At 36.1% G+C, this 14,072-nt stretch overlaps 1 long non-coding RNA gene across 1 annotated transcript in view; it reads left to right on the top strand.

Annotated features, from left to right (window-relative positions):
• Positions 1-14,072, top strand: part of LOC149087025 (uncharacterized) — a 109,445-nt gene that overhangs the window by 69,704 nt on the left and 25,669 nt on the right. The gene's annotated exons all lie outside the window — the stretch shown is intronic.

Genomic DNA, 14,072 nt, shown 5'->3' with positions numbered 1-14,072 from the left:
TTCAAAAAATATAATTAAACTGCCCTTGTGGGTAGTCGAATCCACGTCCTCTCACTTGCCATGTGCGGTCCCGTTCAATGCAGCCAAAGGTGAAGCTCGTTCTCTTTGCAGTATAGTGGTCTAGAGCAGTGGTTCTCTACCGGGGGCCATATGGCTCCCTAGTGGTACTGGGATACTTCAACGGGGCCACGGAAGAAAATTTAGATAGGGGCCATGACAGGTGGTTTGGAGGGCTCCGGAGAGCTGAGAAGAAAAATTAAGGTGTGAAGAAATAATGATTTTATATTATGACTATACACTTACAGAATCCAACAAAACCACCCACAAAACCAGAGCCGTCTTAGAACATGGACCCACCCGGGCCTCACCGCCTACATTTTGCAGCAGGTTCCCTAAGATGGGGTTTTTCGCAGGCCCCCTCCTCTATATTAAATTTATAGTGTGAAAAACAAAAAATGATGAAAACCATATGAGGCCCCGGGCTGCAACTCTGTCAGTCCCACTCTTGTGAGAGGTCATGTCCGGTGTTCTCAGGTCCATAAGTGACCCCACCTTATGATATTTTGTATAGTACAATAAATTTTAAAAATAAGTAGGAAATATGTAGGCTGTTTTTATTTCCGGCTAAGTATGGGACTACCATAGCATCACTTTGCCTAGGGGTCCATGATGTTGAGACGGACCTGAATAGAACTCGGATTAGCGAGGAGCTCAATACATTCTGTAGGCCAGTGGTCTGGTCTGGAGGCCAATCTTATTTGCAAAATTTTCATTCAGTATAAATTCACTGAAAAAATCAATTCAATAGCTATAAAGGATCTTGCTTCTAGATGAGGGTCGAAGACTCTGGGTAAGACAGGAGGGCCACGAGAGAAAAAAATGGGCTTCAAAGGGGGCCACGGAGAAGAAAAGGTTAAGAAACGCTGGTCTAGAGCACTCACCTGGCAAGTGAGTGGACATGGGTTCGATACCCCGGTACGGCCGTTGAATTTTCCTTCTTTCCTAAATTCATCTTCGCATGAGCCAGCTATTAAAAACGTTCGTATGGATAGCGGAGAGTGACATCATCCTTGGAAAAGATGTATCCGCAGACAAAACTTGGAAATTAGTTGCATTTTTCAATTAGATTTTCTCCACTAATAATTAGCTGTCCATCAATAAGATGCTGATGAATAACGCCACCAAATTGAACGTCGTAAACGAAAAGTTTCATGTGAATCTCCTTGAAATTGAATTTCTACTATACGGGATTTGTTGAATTTTCTGCAATACGAAATTTATATAAGAAAATGAGAGTGAATCCACGCACAATAATGTTAATCAACCAAGTTCACAAGTTAGTCTTCTCCATGGAGTTCATTAATAACCGTACTTTGTGTGGGTGCGTGCGTTTTTGCGCGGAATTTTGTCGGGGAGGTGGGGGGGGGGGGGGTTACGTTTTTTCCTGCAACATAACACTAGTAAAAAACCCGGCAAATTCACGAAATTCGTTTAGTTTCGTTGAATATTGACCCGGCTAATGTCCAACATTTTTGGACACTGACCGGGCAGTCCGTGAAGTGGCTGGTGATCCCTGGCCAAAGTCATGTCCCAAAAAAAGATATGATTAGGGATCATCGTTAAATTGGCGGATTTCATCGTGATAATTATGTCCACGATATATTTCTAACGTCGTTATATCAATGTATAAAACGCTATCCATGGAAACGCATCAAACCACAGTCCCGATGCGGTAATCATTTTATTTTCTCCAAAAACTTTTCAGAAAAAACTATATGTTTATATAATCATTTTTATATATAGTTTCTTCTCTAAAATTTCACTTTTTTCTCGCTCTCATTTCACAGGGAGCTAATACAATACAGCTGCTATATGTATAGACACGTATCACACGTTGGCGATTAAAAAAATTGATTTGGCTTCTACCGCGCCGTCGTACATTAGCACATCGAGCTTTGTCCTGAGATCACCGGCCACTTCACGAAATGCCAGGCTAAAGTCTAAATCTTTTCTGCAATTCGGACTTTGACCAAAACCCTTGGCTACTTCGCGAATTGGCCAACGATGTTAATACTTCGGGCTTTATATACTTCGCAGTAAATAAATACAACATCTAAGAAACCCTAATCCATCTTGATGTTCATGAGGTAATCTACACACGTATAATACATTCCAAGTCATCAAATGCATTTACACAACCATGTGTGTTTCCGCACAATATAGCACATAGGCGGAGATAGACTTGGAAGTCTGGGGGGGGGGGGGCACGATTATGATGATGATGTCAATTCATATATACATTAGATCGGTCGACTCCACCTTTGACGCTGGGAGGGAGGGCAATCCCCCCCCCCCGTATCTCCTCCCATAAGATAGCATTACATCTCACATCCATTATCAAATTACATCCATACTATCATCGTAAGAATTCATAAAAATAAAAAAAAGAAACGACATGCATTATTTATTTTCATTTATTTCGAGTCTATTAGTATCTAGTAAAATATTTTCCTCACATAAAGATCATCAAAATAATGAGAAACGGGAGAAAAAGTTAAAACGACAGACATTTGTTTATGTTTCCTTTTTTTGGGAAAAAGAAAGATTTTCAAGTCGGGATAACAAAAAAAAAATTTCAGGGATCAACTTCATGGAGGATGAAAACAGTCCTCCAAGTAGCAAAAAAAAAAATGCAAGTGTTGGGATGTATATTTCACAATCAGATGTTGTTCTGGTTAAAGAAAAACAAACACACAAGGGGGGAAAAAGATATATTTTAAGGATTTATAGACGTTATAAAAGACAGAATAGAAAAACGCTCTAAAAAAAAGAGAATCCCTGGTTATAAAATAAGCAAAAAAAAAATGGCTTCCAGAAAAGTTTCAGAGATTAACGATGTATATTGTCTTTTTTTTTAAAGAGTTAAAGAAAGACGTAATTTCAACAAACGTTCCGTTGTCTGATATTGTTAGTGGACCCTCAAAAAAAATAACCTTCTTTTACAACCATTAGAGTCATGCGCGGCTTATTATAAAAGGACTTTTTCAAGTAAATTCCTTTTTATGTAGCAAAAATTTTATGGTACACTAACTAACGTGAAAGGAAAAAAATGTGTATAAACAAGAAAGGAATACTTTTTTGTGGACAGGAAATTTATTATAAATTTATGAACAGTTTTCGAAGTACAGTAAAAGGCCTCGATTATACTAACCTCGATGAACCGAGTTTTTGGGTTATCCCAGGCAATTTTCATAAACTGATTTCAAATGCAAATACAAATACAACGGCACAACAGGCAAAATGTCCAACGAGGTGGCTGAGAAAAAGATGCCCATAACAAATATGGATGTACACATGATACAATGCCCATAAAGAATATTATGGCGATTATACTTTATTAACGATTTGGTGCAATGCAATGACTTGTGAAGAAGCTGTTGTCGAGGCAGAACTGGTTAACGAAATGATGCTAACTAACATCATTGTTTCAAAAAAGTGGGCGATATTGATCTTTATGGGGAACCATGAAAATTGCAGATTAAACATGGGATCCTATGGGGTGCTCGTGGGAGTAGGGGAGGGTGGTAGGTAAGGAAAATGTAATTCCAATAAAGGGCGTACATTCGTGTGTGTGATATTATTAGCAGACCTTAAAAAAAATGAAAAATTTACTTTTTCTTTTATAAGCGTGACTCATGCGTGACTTATTGTAAAAAAAGGCTTTTCTAAGTAAATTCCTATTTATTCGGAGAATATTTATGGTAATATCACACTAACAAATACAAAGAAAGAATGAAATATCTATCAATAAAACAAAAAAAAATACAGTAGACGCCGTTCATTAGAATCACTGACAATGTGATCATTTGGGTTTTGTTATCACCTTTGCAAAGTTCGTAATGGACCAGTGTCGTCACATGGGAAAAAATTCGTTTATAATTATCAGGGCTACGGTTTTTGCTATTTTTTTTAGTCTAATTTTTTTTCTTGTATATTTTGAGATCGACACGAAGGGTTCACCCGAGCCACCAGGCCGACGTGGTCAGACGTGGTCCAGATCCTGGGCTGGTCACGGTAGAGAGCTCACTTAGAGCCACCTAGCCGAGGGGAGATGTGGCCCTGCACCTAGGCTGGCCACTACGACACGAAGGGCATCTCCGAGCCACCAAACCGATAAGAGTAGACATAGTCTATGACCTGGCCACGGTAAATAACAAAGGGCTCGTGATACAAAGTCATAGACATAAATTTTGTATACTGGGAATTTTTTTTAATTGTAACTTTTTATATAAATTTGTGTCTACTTTTTTTTTAATGTGTTTTATTTTCGTGTATTACAGGCCTGCTATATATGCTCAATAAAGCACCCAACATCACCGAGCCCCCCTCATCCGGGACAATAACGAGAAAACTAGCTATTAATTTTAATACATTCAATTAATGGTTACTTTGTGGAAGTTCATTCATCTCAACAGTAGTATTACAGTAGGACCTCAATTACACTAGCTAATGCAGACTGGACCTAACTGGGATAGTATGGACCTTACACATTTTTTTCTTAAGATTAAATGGCATATATAAAGCCACTAACGATTGAAATTGTCAGTGAACAAATATTCATTTGATTTTCAAGAGAGTATTTTTCCCTTCAGAATTATCAAAGTTACATGAAGTAATGTAATGTATTTACACTTCATGCAATAGCATTTAGACGATTATTTTTCATTCGGTGCCAATTTTACATTAATCGACCTTTCTTAAATGCTTCAGGGAGTACCAGAGCTATCTTAACATTATCATGGGCACCCTAGGAATGTGATGTTCTAGGACAGGGGTTCTTAACTTTTCGGAAAATGTGTCGCGGACCACTTGAGCTATCCGGAAATCTGCCTCAAGCCACTCAGATGGTCTGAAAATGTGTCAAGAACCACTTGAGTCATCTGGAAATGTGTCACAAACCAATTAATTAACTGATATATAAATATGCAGCGGGTCGCTTATAAGTGATTTTTAAGTGTGCTGCGAGTCACTCGAGTGAGCTCGAAGCATACCGCTATCCATTGAAGTAATCTACAAATGTACCACGTGCACACCTTAAGCGAACTTGAGGTGTGTCACGAGGGTCGCTTAAATGATTTAGATAGGTGCTTGGGGGGCCATTCAAGTATTACGTAAGCAGATTTTTAGATATTTTTGACCCCCCTCCCCCCTCTTGTCAGCAAAAGTCAGCAAAACACTGACCCCCCCCCCTCCCCCGTCGTCAGCAGCTTAGAATATTACATATTTTCAAAAAGGGTGGTTGATGATGTAAGAAACCTTCAAACATGCATAGGACGCATTGTCAGTTGAAAGAAACTGATCATAAACTGAAGAAAAAGGAACTATTTTTCTACATTACACATGGCTTCACTAAAATAAATAAATTGCAAAAGAAGCGCTTCACGTAAATGATCAAAGCGGCTATTACAGGCCCATTAGGACATTGTGAACTGAGTCCGCGACACGTTTCTAAACCAGTGAAGTGGCCAGCATTTTCCGAAAAGTTAAGAACCCCTACCCTAGAACATCACATTCCTAGGGTGCCCATGATAATGTTAAGATAGCTCTGGTACTCCCTGAAGCATTTAAGAAAGGCCGATTAATGTAAAATTGGTACCGAATGAAAAATAATCGTCTAAATGCTATTGCATGAAGTGTAAATACATTACATTACTTCATGTAACTTTGATAATTCTCAAGGGAAAAATACTCTCTTGAAAATCAAATGAATATTTGTTCACTGACAATTTCAATCGTTAGCGGCTTTATATATGTCATTTAAACTTAAGAAAAAATGTGTAAGGTCCATACTATCCGAGTTAGGTCCAGTCTGCATTAGCTAGTGTAATTGAGGTCCTACTGTAATACTACTGTTGAGATGAATGAACTTCCACAAAGTAACCATTAATTGAATGTATTAAAATTAATAGCTAGTTTTCTCGTTAATTTTGTGATATCTTATTGCGAAAAAATCTAGCTGATACTTTTTCAATTATAATTTAAAGGTTAAATATTTAGAGAGAGAAAAAAATTATCATTCGTTAAAATGGGAAACAAGGGGGGAAAAAGACAAAATAAAATGCAAATAAAAATGTAATATTCATAAATAAAAATTGCGAGGAAAGGCTATTGGGAAAGCAATTACCGCGAGACTCGTTTTTCAAGCACCGAAACAGAAATTGCCAAATTCATGCTCTTTTTCTTGCTTCCCTTCGGGCACAAAAATGATAAATTGGATTTTTTTTTTCTTTTTTTCAACTCTCCGCAGTGTGTTAAGATGAAACATCTTGACGTTAATGAATGTTAAACCGAGGTTTTTATTCCAGAGATAAAAATTGATATTGTGGGAACACTTATAGTTGACGGGAAGGAAATAATTAGAAGAAAAAAAATTTTCTGATAAATTCTGATATATTTTTTAATAATTGGAGAACTTAACATGAGTAAAATTAACTAGATGTGCCCAATGGGAGTGCGTTCTTTTCCAAGCATATTTAGATTCTTTTAGAAGCTAGGATTCATTTTAATTCTTAGAGAATTGGGAAATGAATATGAAATCAACTTGACAAAATCATTCGAAGAACTTTGTGGTTCAACAGTCCCCCTGGCTACATATTTTAACCCTGAAATTTTCAACTGAGGAAAATAAAGTTAGTTCTATGAGATGACTATAAATGAACGAAGTATAATATAGGAGTTGACTGATAAAAATATTTAATGTACTCATTAATACTCATATTAAGTTTTATAATATGACTAGCTATAATACCCGGCGCTGACCAGGTTTTCTTCAATGAGGCTTTTTGGATCACGTGATATCTTTCTCTTTCTTTGAGGCACACGCAAACCGTGTCTAAGTTAACCAATATGGCGACTTCCTCCACGACTCATGAAAGAAACAAATCTAGATTTAAAGAAACGTAGAAATTAATAGTTTTTTTTTTTCTTTTTGATGGGCACATTCTAGGTATTACGATTTTTTCTTCTTGAACTTCAAGTTATCCATCTGTCTGTTCCTGCTTCAAAAAATGCTTAATTAAAGCTGTGGAATTTCTTCGATGTACTTTACAGGCGCATAATTAATTTTAAAACATCCTAAACTGTATGAATTTAAGCAGTTAAATATTAAAAGACAATAAGAGGAGACATTAATTTTCATGTTTGAGAAGATATAAATTAACGGTTGAAATCAATGTTATTGCATGGATATCCGACTCGAAAGTTGAGGTCCGGCTAATTATTTTATATTTATTTTCCTGCTCTTCGTATCTCTAGCAACAAAATTTTGAAAAATTCAAAAACCCAACACTAAGTTTTATGTACAGTCGACGCGGTTCATTAGAATCATGGCTAATGTGATCATGCGGGTATTGTTATCACTTTTGCAATGAACGGAACGGACCAATATCGTAACATGGGGGAAATTCGTTTATCGGAACTTCGGATAATACAATTTTTTTTTCCCATGGAAAGTATTTTTTGCGCATTCTGTGAAGCTAAAGTTGAACCAAACTTAATTTTTTCCCTGAAATTATTGTTATTATGTTGCAAGACTATGTAGGAGCCTAGAAAGTGTTCTCTCTCCCACCCCCTCCCCCTTCTTGACAAGCATTTCCGTACTTGATGCCATAATGATTCCATAATACACTATTTACTGTGATCCATGTACGTGTGGAGCCGCTTTTGCAATGGCCTTCCTGTAGAGATGAGAAATAAATTATATGATGAAAAAAAGCACTTTACTTTTCAGTTCTTGATCAGTTCTTTCAGTTGACCAAATTCAAATCTCTTCCCGAGAGACTTTCCCAAGGGATCCACGAAACGTATTGTGTACACCAAAAAAAGTATTGTAATCCACGATATATATTATATAGTTTCATTTTGACGCCTCATAATTATGGATTAACAAAAATGCAAAATTTTAGCTTAAAGGAAAAAAAATGACGTCCCGCGCGCGTTACACAGAATAGAAAAACAAAAAGCAACGATTGGACATTTTTGCAAATAATTTGGAAAAGAAAAACTGTTGTCCTTGCATTGCCAACTCCCATTTACCACAGGTCCCGTTCAACCAGACGAGATATATTGTCACCCTACGTGCAAACGGGACATTTTTCAGATATATTTATCATTCGGTAATTGTTATCAGCAACCCCGACTCGCGATGTGATCACATTAATCGGCTCGAACTGTATTCGTACGTGATCGGCGCTAACCCGGGTAGGAAAGTTCCGGTGACACTAATGTATTGTGCATTGAATGTTTCCACATTTTTCTTAGTCTGTTTAAGTGCGATAGTTACCGTTCCAACGCCATTTATAGTTTTTTATTGTGCCGATCACTTTGCAATGCATTAAAGTGTGTTGCCATTCGAATCATTCGAAATTCCGTTGCTAAAACCGTAACAACGAGAGAGCTAGGTTTTTATTTCTCTTTTCAAGCTTGAGCACATACTTCGAAGCAACAAAATTTCAAGTTTCATTTGGATTCGTCAATTTTTTGGGCCGCTAAGGGACACGTATACCAGCAAAGCTATTTTATGACTACGCTGTATATGCCATTCTAAAAAGCACCATGAGTTCCCGGGAAGAGTGATTTTTCTGAGGCCCTACTAAGCAAATTCTGTAAAATTTCAACCAGATCTTATTTTTCGAAGCCCCCCCCCCCGGGGCCATGCCCGGGTGGGCCCATGCCTTAGGACGGCATTGCATTTAATCATTACTCCATCTAATGATTGATAGATATGATTTCAGGCAATAATTAGGCAATCGGCTCTTGGAAAGCTCTCGACCATAAATCTTATGACATACGTTGTTTTCACAAAATAAGTTTGTTTGTATTTTTGGTAGCCATATATATACAAGATGATTCTAAACTCATGGTACAAAGTTCAAGGGGTGATTTCGTATGATAAAATGTTTTTGTCAAAGCATGTATGCATTGGTGAACGTTGCTCGTTTATGCTCTAGCGGTCTATTTGAGCACCATTAATGTATTATTGAATTGAATAGTTTATTTCGGAAAATGCACAAGTCACTTTTTTTTTCAAAATTTACTTTTTATAGGAATAGACTCGGGGGTGGGGTAGAAACAAACAGTTTTATGTATCTGGTTTAAATTTTAAAAAATGTGGCATGTGTCCTTTCTGAAATAAACGATCCATTCCTAGTGTTATTATGTGAAAACAATGTCCAAACAATAGTTCCTTATTTGTTATGTGTTGTTTTGTTTCATTCACAATGAATTTTTTTCCACACGTTGAAAAGGAACTATTTGGCTCAGTGTATACTTGAAATATATCCACTATCCTGAATGTTCATCACAGTAACCTAGACTGATCATTTAAGACTGGTTTTGTGCATGGGCTTATTTATGAATCTCGAAAAGCCAGACATGCCGTTTTTGAGCAGGAATGCTGCGAAAAAAAAATTGTAGCTCTTTTGTTATTTTCCTCGCAATTACACTTTAATTCAATAGTGCATCAATGGCTTCTAAATAGACAGCAAAAGCCGTAAAGCGTCACTTGCGTCTCATGCATTCTTTGTTCAACCATTACTAGAAGCCTACGAACGCCTTTTAGAGATTTCAGGAGTTCCGTGAACTCAACGCAAAAACAATTAACTCATTGTTTTTACATTGCTATGCATTGAATATTATTTCGTAAAGGGATCTCCATGGCCTTACCCATACCTTAAAATCTGTAACATAAGCCTTAAATCACCATCCATAAATACCATTCGCACCCGGAAATGAAAATGTTTTGATTAATTTTCCTATTTGATCAGAATTTCATAATGCGGTGTTTTTGTTAAGGGGGTTGGTACACGCACATTTTCCGAAAAACGCATTTTCCAATTTTTCAATTTTGAAATTTTCTGTGACTAATCTGTGCTCAAGTTTTTGTTCTACCTGTACTAAAAGTATTTTTAAAATATTTTAATATAAACTCCTGGCAGGCATTATATACATATGGTAATGTTTTTCACTAAAGTGCTTTTTCTCAAAACTAAGTTGTTTGTTAGATTAAGGAAAATTTTTTCGAACACCACTCATTCAAATGTCTTTAAATTTTGCGTGTCTCTCAACACTATGGTATACGAATTTTGAGCTATGTATTTGCTTTGTTAACGTTAAATCAAACGTCAAAGAACGTTATGTCAAAATGTAAGCGAAGTATTTTCATCCCGTTTCCACCCCCCCCCCTCTAAAATTTTACGGCCCAGTGCACCCGCACTCTTTGCGCCTGCCTAAGTTTTTAATTCTTGGTTATTTTTTTCTTTAATTTCAACTTAAACAAAATTCAATTTTTTTCAAAAATCACGAAAGTTGTATATTTTTCCATAAAATGTTTTTGAATGATTTAAATAAAAAATCCCCGCGTTCGAGTATGTAACACTACAGTGTTGAGAGACGCACAAAGTTGCAAGACATTTGAATGAGTTGCATTCGAAAAAATTTTCCTTATCTAACAAAAAACTTAGTTTTGAGGAAAACGCATTTTAATAAAAAAACATTAGCATATATAATGCCTGCCAGCAGTTATATTTAAAATATTTAAAAACTATTTTTTATTACAGGTAGGACAAAAACTTCAAATTTGCGTGCATCCCAACCACCTTAAATATAACTTCACTAATACCACGCGGATAACTAGAATAGAACAATTTATACAAAGACATTTCATAAATTAAAACTCTTTTCATCTGCATGTCATTTTGCTTAACTTTTCAGAAAATAGTCGATTCGAAACTCTACTAAAAAATAAAATAAATGTTCAAATTCAATTATAATCCAACATTGAAATTTAGATTTCCTGAATCTTCTTAATTACTTCGCCCCGTAAGGATAAAAATCACGCCATAAGTTTTTCGCGACCGATTCCTCCTCTCAGAAACCTGTGAGAAAGGAGGAGGAGATGAATTTAATTTTTGAACAGAATTTTTTCCAGAATTTTTAAATTTCAGTTCGGAGAAGATTGAATAAACACATCATTGATGGGAAAAATGTTTCTTCAAAAGTGAGTATAGAAATTTTCGAATAAGGGAGAAGCATTCTGCTAATGAGGTATATATGCAAAGGGTTTGTATGTATGTGTACTCAAGTGTTCTAGTGAATTTTAATTTGAAATTCCATAACATCGTTGTTTACAGTGAATTTTTCTAATATTAGGGACTGCGATATTTAAAACAAATAGATATTTAAAACAAATGACGGCGAAGATTCGTTTCCGTCGGCGCCGTGAGAAGAATCTTAAGATATTCCCAGAGATATGCGTGCACTCTTTTAAACACACACATACGTACGAACTTCAAATTTAGAGTTTTCCACTGAAATTACAAACTTTTGTGAGGCTCTTCAAAAGTGAGAGAAGCAGTTTATTAACACTCATAATATATGAAAAATAAATTTAAAAGAAATTTCCACGAGTAAATTCATGAGATAGTCATAAAGGGAAAACTTTTCGCCTTGAAAAGTCACTTATTCAAAACACAAAAGGAGACGATAGATATTTCTAAGAATGAGGAAACCGGAACTTTCAGGAGCCGGCGAACGTATAAAAACAGAGAGAATTGAGAGAATCGATTTTTACACAAAACGTATAATTACGTTCCGCTCGTTGAAATCATCCAATTATAAATTTGAAACTCGAGTAATTTCCATTTCCAGGGAGAAATTAATTTATTTCTGGAGGGTAAGAATAGGATGCTGTAGAAATCACTTGAGAAATGTATTCGGGATAGTCTCAGAAATCAAAACTTGTTAATTTGATCGTATAATGTATATTTACGGATGACGATTTTTCCCAATTATCACAAATTAGTTTAGTTTATTAGAAATGAATTTGTTCCGCTTCCCAATTTACAGGCAATTTATTTAGAAAAAAAACAAATTTAATTTTCATGTATAGAATGGATGGAAAATCCATGACACATTTTAAAAAAGAAATAGAAAATCGCTTAAAATTAGTATAAAAAAGTGTGGTTAGTACTGAAATTCTTGTCATGGCGTAGAGGGATTTTTTGAATGAATAAAATAAAAGGTTAAAATTTTTAAATACAGATGGCGCTGAATCATAGAAAACGACATAAAATATGATGCAAACGATGCGTGATTAATGTTTATAACGTTTGTTATTGCGTTTGTCAAAACAATCACGTTCCGATACAGGTTGTCTCAAATTGTTTGCACAGAAAATATTTCTGCAACCGTGGATTTTAGAAACATACTTTCAATTATATTTGGTGTCGCGGGTCACCAAAGTGATCTGCGGGCCTACTTGAGTGATCTAAAAAGGTTCCACCAGCCGCTTAAATGGTCTGGAATTGTGCCACGGGTGACGTAAGCATATGCAAATATGCCGTTTAGTTCATTTTTACAAAATTATGTTTGAGAGGTACAAACCACATCGTAATCCCAGGGCCACATTGGTGTTCCGCGGTGCCAAGTATTTACCATATATATAGCTTGGAGGGTGGTTCGCAATGAATTTCCTAGAGAGAAATTTTGATTTATTCAAATAGCATTGAAATTTGCAGAAATTGGTTGTAATAAAATATAAAGATATTTTCTTTTAATATATATTTTTGCACTAGAAAAATAAATTTTTGATCGTATGGGGGAAGGGGGCCAAGAGCACCCCCACCTCCCCACCCCCGGCGTAGATCTCTGATCCCATCCATATGCGTTAGGAGGTGGGGGCAAAGGTGATGAAATTTTGCTGACGGGGGGGGGGGGTGGTGGAAGGTTAGAGTTCTGCGGGTCAGAAATGGCTAAAAATTTTGCTGACGTAATACTTGAACGGCCCCTATTCGCTGATATATGTGTAAAAGAAAAACCCATTCCTTCCTTGAGTTCTTGATTAGTTTCTTTCAATTGACCAGATTCAAGTTTATTTTTCCGGCAGGTTTTCTCAAGGAATCTAAGAAACGTACTGCACATTAAAAAATGTAATTCATGATATTCATTCGACAGTCAATTCTATCACCTCACAATATCTGAATAGAAGAAAAAAAAAGCAGGTTTTTAGTTTGAAGGGGGTAAAAGGGGGTAAAGTCCCATTTTAGAATAAGGAAAAATCGAACGATTGAACATTTTGCACGTAGAAAAGAAAAAGATAGCTATGTGTGCGTGTGTGTCACGTTTTACCAATACCTGTTTACTATACGTCCCATTTGACCAAAAGGGATGTATAGTCACGAACTTGAAAACAGGATTTTTTCGGATATTTATATAGTATCATTCGGTTATTATCAGAAACCTTGTGGCCCGATGTGGTCACATTAAGCGGCGTGGATTTTATTACGCACGTGACTATGCAATATCATAGTCAAACTACCTATAGTATCCGGCGCTGCCTGGGTTTTCTCAGTAAACTGGGAGTATTGAAGAAGTGACAGACCATGTATAAAGGAATAAACATGTCTGAGATGCATTGTTAGGGAACCCAGTGTAACCAAAGTAAACATTCCGAAAATCATTGTTGATGACCGCGAACAATTGTCACCAGACTGGTTTTTATTTTGCTCATTTCGGGCACTTGCCCTACTCTGACGAACTTTTAAAGTAGCCCTTTAAGTTCGTTCAAGTTGGGTCCTTTTTCGCATATATATATATACTAAAGTTGGCAACGATCGGTCTAAAATTGTTGATTTGCATACAGAACATACGTACATAGAAAATCAATTTTATATACAGGGTATCATGTAAATGCTAATGCGGCCTTCATCTCATAGGATACATTGCACTTAGAACTTTAAAACATTTAATTATGTCTGTTGGCTTCAGGAAAGACAGGCCAACAATTTTCTAGTTGAAAGTTAGATGATAAGTGTTTTTATTTTGTGACACACTGTATTTTCACTCTCAAAACTGGTGCAGAGTAATTTTTTAATGCCTTTTTTCAATTTACCTTTAACGCCTTTTTACGCCTGCTCTATACATTTTTCACGCTTTTTTAATATTAATTTTTCAAATTGTAATAACTCATACTGATATAACTATTCTATAATAAACGATTAGGAGGCATTCTGTTC

This window comes from Pholcus phalangioides, unplaced genomic scaffold (assembly GCF_987345545.1).
Source record: "Pholcus phalangioides strain wild (caught in Gottingen) unplaced genomic scaffold, Ppha-v1.0 ptg000004l_1, whole genome shotgun sequence".
NCBI lineage: Eukaryota > Metazoa > Arthropoda > Arachnida > Araneae > Pholcidae > Pholcus > Pholcus phalangioides.
Note: the sequence above shows the minus strand (reverse complement) of the source record. Positions and strands in the feature narration are given on the sequence as shown.